Here is a 7,992-nt window from a genome sequence, read left to right as displayed (position 1 = left end):
CAACAAACTTTGACTGACCCAGAGTAGGTCTAACTTCTGGTTTAAATCCCATTCATTATGCTAACTGAAGCCGATGAGATGTGATTTCTGGCTTCCCAACAGGAACTGGAGCCAAATGGAGCCATCTGGCTCCAAACACACAAACATGACCAAATCATCTTTGGGAAATAGGAATACCTCAACCACCCCTGACAACAGACTCCTTTTGTCTTAAAGCACTCAATGGTTCTCCATCAAAATTAATATTTTTATTTTGTCATTAATGAAGCTATCCTGTGCAGCAAGAGACAGAAGCTATTTTCCTTGTGAAGGGTCCTGACGAAGGGTTTCGGCCCGAAACGTCGACAGCGCTTCTCCCTATAGATGCTGCCTGGCCTGCTGTGTTCCACCAGCATTTTGTGTGTGTTGCTTGGATTTCCAGCATCTGCAGATTTCCTCGTGTTTAGCTATTTTCCTTGTCTCTTTCACCCTTCACCACCAAAATTAGTAGGGTGTTAGAGGACTGGGAAGGTCTTAAAAACCAACTGAAGGCAACTAAGAAGCCCTAAGGAGATAAAAGATCAAATATGAAGCTAGCAAGCCAATGATACAGCAGAAGATACGAAACAATTTTTTTCAGACATATGAAGAGTAAAAAAGAGGTGAGAGTGGATATCGGACCACTGTAAGATGACTCTGGAGAGGTTGTAATGGGGGGGGGGGAGGTCAAAGAAACTGTGGACAAGCTTAATAACTATTTTGCAGTAGTCTTCACTGTGGAAGTCACTAGTAATATGCCAGAAATTCTAGAGTGATAAAGGGTAGAAGTGAGTGTAATTGCTATCACTAAGGAGAAGGTGTTTGGTTTCAAACATTTCAAAGGTTTTAAAGGTACATTTAATGTCAGAGAAATATATACACTATACATCCTGAATTGCTTTTTCTTCGCAACCATCCGTGAAAACAGAGGAGTGCCCCAAAGAATGAACGACAGTTAAATGTTAGAACCCCAAAGTACCCCCCATCTTCCCTCCCTCCCGCGCGTAAGCGGCAGCAAGCAATGAATTCCCCTCCCCCCCACCAGCAAAAAAAAGCATCGTCACCCACCACCAAGCACTCAAGCGTGCTGAAGAGATTGTGAAGGCATTAATAATGATCTTTCAATAACCTCTAGATTCAGGAATGCTTCTAGCCAACTGGGAAATTGCAAATGTCACTCCACTCTTTAAGAAGGGAGGGAGGTGGAAGAAAGGAAATTATAGGCCAGTTAGCCTGACTTCAGTGGTTGGGAAGAGGTTGGAGTCCATTATTAAGGATGACGTTTTGGGGTACTTGAAGGCACACAATAAATAGGCCAAGTCAGTGCAGTTTCCTTAATGGGAGATATTGCTGATAAATCTATTGTAATTCTTCAAGGAAATAACAAGCAGGATAGACAAAGGAGAATCAACCGATGTGTACTTAGATTACCAGAAGGTCTTTGACAAGGTGCTTCACATGAGGCTGCTTAACAAGATAAGAGCCCATGATATTACAGGAAAGATACTAGCATGGATAGCAGGATTAGCTGATTGGCAGGAAGCAAAGAATGGGAATAAAGGGAGCCTGTGCTTGTAGGCTGCCAGTGACTAGTGGTGTTCTGCAGGGTTCGGTATCGAGACCACTTCTTTTCACGTGAAATGCCAATGATTTGGATGACAGAATTGACGGCTTTGTGGCTTTCGGATGATATGAAGATAGATGGAGGGGCAGATAGCGTTGAGGAAGCAGGGAGTCTGCAGAAAGACTAAGACAGATTAGAAGAATGGTCAAAAGTGACAGATGGAATATGGAGTAGGAAAATACATGGTTATGCACTTTGGTAGAAGGAATAAAGGGGTAGATTGTTTTCTGAAAGGGGAGCAAAAACAAAAAGCAGAGGTGTAAAGGGACTTTGAGTCCTTGTGCAGGATTCCCTAAAAGTTAAGTTGCAGGTTGAGTCAGTGGCAAGAAGAGCAAACGCAATGCTAGCATTCATTCTGAGAGGACTAGAATATATCATTATCATTATATCATTATACTTTATTGTCACCAAACAATTGATACTAGAGCGTACGATCATCACAGTGATATTTGTTTCTGTGCTTCGCGCTCCCTGAAGTACAGATCGAAGTAAATATAATAAAAATTTAAATTATAAATCATAATTAGAAAAATAGAAAAGGGAAAGTAAGGTAGTACAAGTCAGGTCCAGATATTTGGAAGGTACGGCCCAGATCCGGGTCAGGATCCGTTCAGCAGTCTTATCACAGTTGGAAAGAAGCTGTTCCCAAATCTGGCCGTATGAATCTTCATGCTCCTGAACCTTCTCCCGGAGGGAAGTAGGACAAAAAGTGTGTTGGCTGGGTGGGTCGTGTCCTTGATTATCCTGGCAGCACTGCTCCGACAGCGTGCGGTGTAAAGTGAGTCCAAGGATGGAAGATTGGTTTGTGTGATGTGCTGGGCTATGTTCACGATCTTCTTGTAAAAGCAAGGATGTGATGCTGAGGCTTTACAAGGCATTGGTCAGATCACACTCAGAGTACCATGAGCAGTTTTTGGCCCCTTATCTAAGAAAAAATGTGCTGGCATTGGAGAGGGTCTGGAATAGGTTCATGAGAATGATTCCTGGAATGGAAGAGTTAATGTACTTTGAAGAACATTTGATGGTTCTGGGCCTGTATTCCCTGGAGTTTAGAAGAATGAGAAGGGGGATCTTATTGAAACCTATCAAATACTGAAAGGCCTAGGTAGAGTGGACGTGAAGAGGATGTTTCCTTTGGTGGGGAGTCTAGGACTAGAGGGCACAGACTCAGAGTAGAGGAGCATTCATTTAGAACAGAGATGAAGAGGGACAGCCAGAGGGTAGTGCATCTGTGGAATTCATTACCATAGATGGATATGGAGGCCAGGTCATTGGGTGTATTAGGTAGAGGTTCTTGCTTAGTCAGTGTATCAAAAGTTATGGGCGAAGGCATGAGAATGGGGTTGAGATGGATGATAAATCAGTCATGATGGAGCAGGCTCACTGGGCCGAATGGACTAATTCTGCTCCTATGCCTTATGGTCTTATGTACCATCAAGGAAAGCCCATAGAAAGCACTTTGTGCATTGTGTTGATTTGATATTGTCCTTTTTCCTGCTACTATTTAAATTTAAGAGAACCTCCAAATATCTATCTACTTTCTAGAGATACTTAGAAACCAGGAACAAGGCAAGGCTATTCAGTGTTCTGGGCTTCCTTCAGTGCTAATTCAATATGATTAACACTGATGCTTTATCAAAATAACATGATCCTATTCTTTTCTAATGCCCTTTAGAACCACTCAGCTCTTCGTCACTTCGCCCATCACCTCCCAGCTTTGCTACTGTTCTCACTCTCCCCTCCTCTGTCCATCTTTCATTTTTCCACACCTGGATCCACCTATCACCTGCCAACTCTTGTCTCACTTCTGATCTTTTTATTCTGGCCATCTCCCCTCTTCCGTTCAGTCCAGTTGAAGGGCTTTGACTTGAAATGTTGAATCTGCATCTCCCTCCACAGATGCTTCCTAACCCACCAAGTTTTTGTGAGTCGCTCCATTTCCCCTACTGCTGATGTAGACTAACTTGTCAGTTTCTCCCTGTATTCTCCCTCCCCTTTCCATTCAGCAGAGGAGTTACTTCTGTCACCCTCTGATCTCCAGGAACCATACCAAAATGTTGACAGCCAACGGACCCATAATTTCCACAGGCACACTGAGGTGCAGGTGACCAGGATGAGGGTGCTTGCCAGTTTCAGTCCTATTAAAATCATTGGCATGCTTTTTACTTCATTTAACACTTGAGGCAAACTGTTAGTTTCTATGAAGACAGAACCAATCTATTTCTTTAATTAGCCTGCAATTCATCTGTTTCCTATTATACACTACTCTGTTACTATAAAAGACGTACATCTGTTTTCATTAATCTTTTTCTTCTTGTGTAGGCAGATAAAGTTTTACCATAATTTAGTCTCCTCCAGTTTTGCTCTTTTGATTAACTTTTCATTTTCTTTTTATGTTTTTTCATTCTAAACTGCTTCCAATCTCGGGCTTCCTTTCGGCAGCCTAATAGCAAACCTCCTTGGAGCAGGTACTGAGTTTTAAAACTTCCTTGTTCAACCTGTTTCAGTGACTCCCTTTTGTGTTTCTGCGCCACAGAAGGAAAGCACAGCTACTGTCGTTCCTGCATCCATTCCTTAAGAAGGCTTATGAATGGGGTTGATGGGATTGCTCTTAGAACTAGCATACACTTGATGGGTGTAATGTCCTCTTTCTATACCTCTGGGAATTAAGAGAGACCAGTTTTAACAACTTATTTGTAAAGCCTTTTGTATATTGTGTTACGTTATATTTTAAATTGTGGGCTAAATAAAGCTGAAAGCACATTGGTGTTACAGAGACATGAATGGTTAATATTTTGCCTTTCAAATTCGCTCTGAAATTTAACAATTACTGTTCATCACTCAGATCCTCTGTAATTACATTGTTACTGGGTAGACTTGATCCCTTGTGAGGGTGACAAGAAGGTCAGTCACACAGCTTAACCTGAGTCCTGTGTTTCTACTGCTTGCCTCGCTAGGTCTGCATACAGACACCGGTACCATTTGTCGGGAGACCCACTGTGGTCCTATCCACCTGGGAGCTAACCCTGCCTTTGCAGCCAACTCTCTGACCATGACTTGGTCACCCAGCTGTGGGAGGACTACCTTCTCTCCCTCTAGCTCTCTACAGTCAGCAATATGTTGCCAGTGTTTTGAGCTGTTAACCTGGTTACAATTCTTCTCCACCTCTCCATATGATCTTCATTTCTCCATATAATCTCCACCTCTCCATATGATCTTCACCTCTCCATATGGTCCTAAACTTCTCCATATGGTCTCCACCACTCCATATGATCTCCAGCTCTCCATATGATCTTTACTCCTCCATATGATCTCCCCCTCTCCATATGATCTTTACTCCTCCATATAATCTCCAACTCTCCATATGATCTTTACTCCTCCATATGATCTCCACCTCTCCATATGATCTGTACTCCTCCATATGACCTCCACCTCTCTATATGATCTTTACTCCTCCATATCTCCACCACTCCATATGACCTTTACTCCTCCATATGATCTTCACCTCTCCATATGGTCCTAAACTTCTCCATATGGTCTCCACCTCCATATGAACTCCACCTCTCCATATGATCTTTACTCCTCCATACGGTCTCCACCGCTCCGTATGTTCTTTACTCCTCTATATGACCTCCACCTCTCCATATGATCTGTACTCCTCCATATGATCTCCATCTCTCCATATGATCTGTACTCCTCCATATGATCTGTACCTCTCCATATGATCTGTACTCCTCCATATGGTCTCCATCTCTCCATATGGTCTCCACCTCTCCATATGATCTTTACTCCTCCATATGAACTCCACCTCTCCATATGATCTGTACTCCTCCATGTGGTCTCCACCTCTCCATATGATCTTTACTCCATATGAACTCCACCTGTCCATATGATCTTCACCTCTCCATATGATCTTTACTCCTCCATATGGTCTCCACCTTTCCATATGATCTCCACCTCTCCATATGATCTGTACTCCTCCATGTGGTCTCCACCTCTCCATATGGTCTCCACCTCTCCATATGATCTTTACTCCTCCATATGAACTCCACCTCTCCATATGATCTGTACTCCTCCATGTGGTCTCCACCTCTCCATATGATCTTTACTCCATATGAACTCCACCTGTCCATATAATCTTCACCTCTCCATATGATCTTTACTCCTCCATATGATCTTCACCTCTCCATATGATCTTTACTCCTCCATATGGTCTCCACCTTTCCATATGATCTCCATCTCTCCATATGATCTCCACCTCTCCATATGATCTTTACTCCTCCATATGGTCTCCACCTTTCCATATGATCTTTACTCCTCCATATGGTCTCCACCTTTCCATATGATCTCCACCTCTCCATATGATCTTCACCTCTCCATATGATCTTTACTCCTCCATATGATCTCCACCTCTCCATATGATCTTTACTCCTCTATATGATCTCCACCTCTCCATATGAACTTCACTCCTCCATATAGACAATAGACAATAGGTGCAGAAGTAGACCATTCGGCCCCTTGAGTCTGCTCCGCCATTCTGAGATCATGGCTGATCATTCACTATCAATACCCAGTCCCTGCCTTGTCCCCATATCCCTTGATTCCCCTATCCATCAGATATCTATCCAGCTCCTTCTTGAAAGCATCCAGAGAATTGGCTTCCACCGTCTTCCGAGGCAGTGCATTTCACACCTGCACAACTCTCTGGGAGAAGAAGCTCTTCCTCAACTCTGTTTTAAATAACTGACCTCTTATTCTCAATCCATGCCCTCTGGTACTGGACTCTCCCAATATCTGGAACATATTTCCTGCCTCAATCCTATCAAATCCTTTAATTATCTTAAACATTTCAATCAGATCCCCTCTCAATCTCCTCAATTCCAGCGTGTACAAGCCCAATCTCTCCAATCTCTCTGCATAAGACAGCCCTGCCATCCTAGGAATCAACCTAGTGAATCTACGCTGCACTTCCTCAATTGCCAGAATGTCCTTCCTTAAACCTGGAGACCAAAACTGTACACAATATTCCAGGTGTGGTCTCACCAGGGCCCTGTACAAATGCAAAAGAACATCCTTGCTCTTGTATTCAATTCCCCTTGTAACAAAGGCCAACATTCCATTTGCCCTCTTCACTGCCTGTTGCACTTGCTCATTCACCTTCATTGATTGGTGAACTAGGACTCCTAAGTCTCTTTGCATTTCTCCCTTACCTAACTCGACACTGTTCAGACAATACTCTGCCCTCTTGTTCCTGCTTCCAAAGTGGATAACTTCACATTTATTCACATTGAATGACATCTGCCAAGTATCTGCCCACTCACTCAGCCTATCCAAGTCTCCCTGTATTCTCCTAACATCCTCTTCGCATGTCACACTGCCACCCAGTTTAGTATCGTCAGCAAACTTGCTGATATAGTTTTCAATGCCCTCATCTAAATCATTGACATAAATTGTAAAGAGCTGTGGTCCCAATACAGAGCCCTGTGGTACCCCACTAGTCACCTCCAGCCAGTCTGAGAAACACCCATTCACTGCTACCCTTTGCTTTCTATCTGCCAACCAGTTTTCTATCCATGTTGAAACCCTGCCCCCAATGCCATGAGCTCTGATTTTACTCACCAATCTCCTATGTGGCACCTTATCGAATGCCTTCTGAAAATCTAGGTACACAACATCTACTGGCTTACCCTCGTCTAACATCCTTGTTACACCCTCAAAAAACTCCAACAGATTAGTCAAGCATGATTTGCCCTTGGTAAATCCATGCTGGCTCGGCCTAATCCTATTTCTGCCATCTAGATGTGCCACTATTTCGTCCTTAATAATGGACTCAAGCATCTTCCCCACGACTGATGTTAGGCTAACAGGGCGATAGTTCTCCGTTTTCTCCTTCCCTCCCTTCTTGAAAAGTGGGACAACATTAGCCACTCTCCAATCTTCAAGAACTGATCCTGAATCTAAGGAACATTGGAAAATGATTACCAATGCATCCGCAATTTCCTGAGCCACCTCTTTTAGAACCCTCGGATGCAGACCATCTGGACCCGGGGATTTATTAGCCTTCAGTCCTACCAGTCTACTCATCACAGTTTCTTTCCTAATGTCAATCTGTCTCAATTCCTCTGATATCTTATGACCCTGGCCCATCCATACATCTGGGAGATTGCTTGTGTCCTCCCTGGTGAAGACAGATCTAAAGTATGCATTAAATTCTGTTGCCATTTCCCTGTTTCCCATAACAATTTCTCCCAATTCATTCTTCATATGGTCTCCACCTCTCCATATGATCTTTACTCCTCCATGTAATCTGCACCTCTCCATATGATCTTTACTGCTCCATATGATCTATA

Source organism: Hypanus sabinus, chromosome 18 (assembly GCF_030144855.1).
Source record: "Hypanus sabinus isolate sHypSab1 chromosome 18, sHypSab1.hap1, whole genome shotgun sequence".
Taxonomy (NCBI): domain Eukaryota; kingdom Metazoa; phylum Chordata; class Chondrichthyes; order Myliobatiformes; family Dasyatidae; genus Hypanus; species Hypanus sabinus.
The sequence above is the reverse complement of the archived record's forward strand: the minus strand, read 5'-3'. Positions refer to the sequence as shown.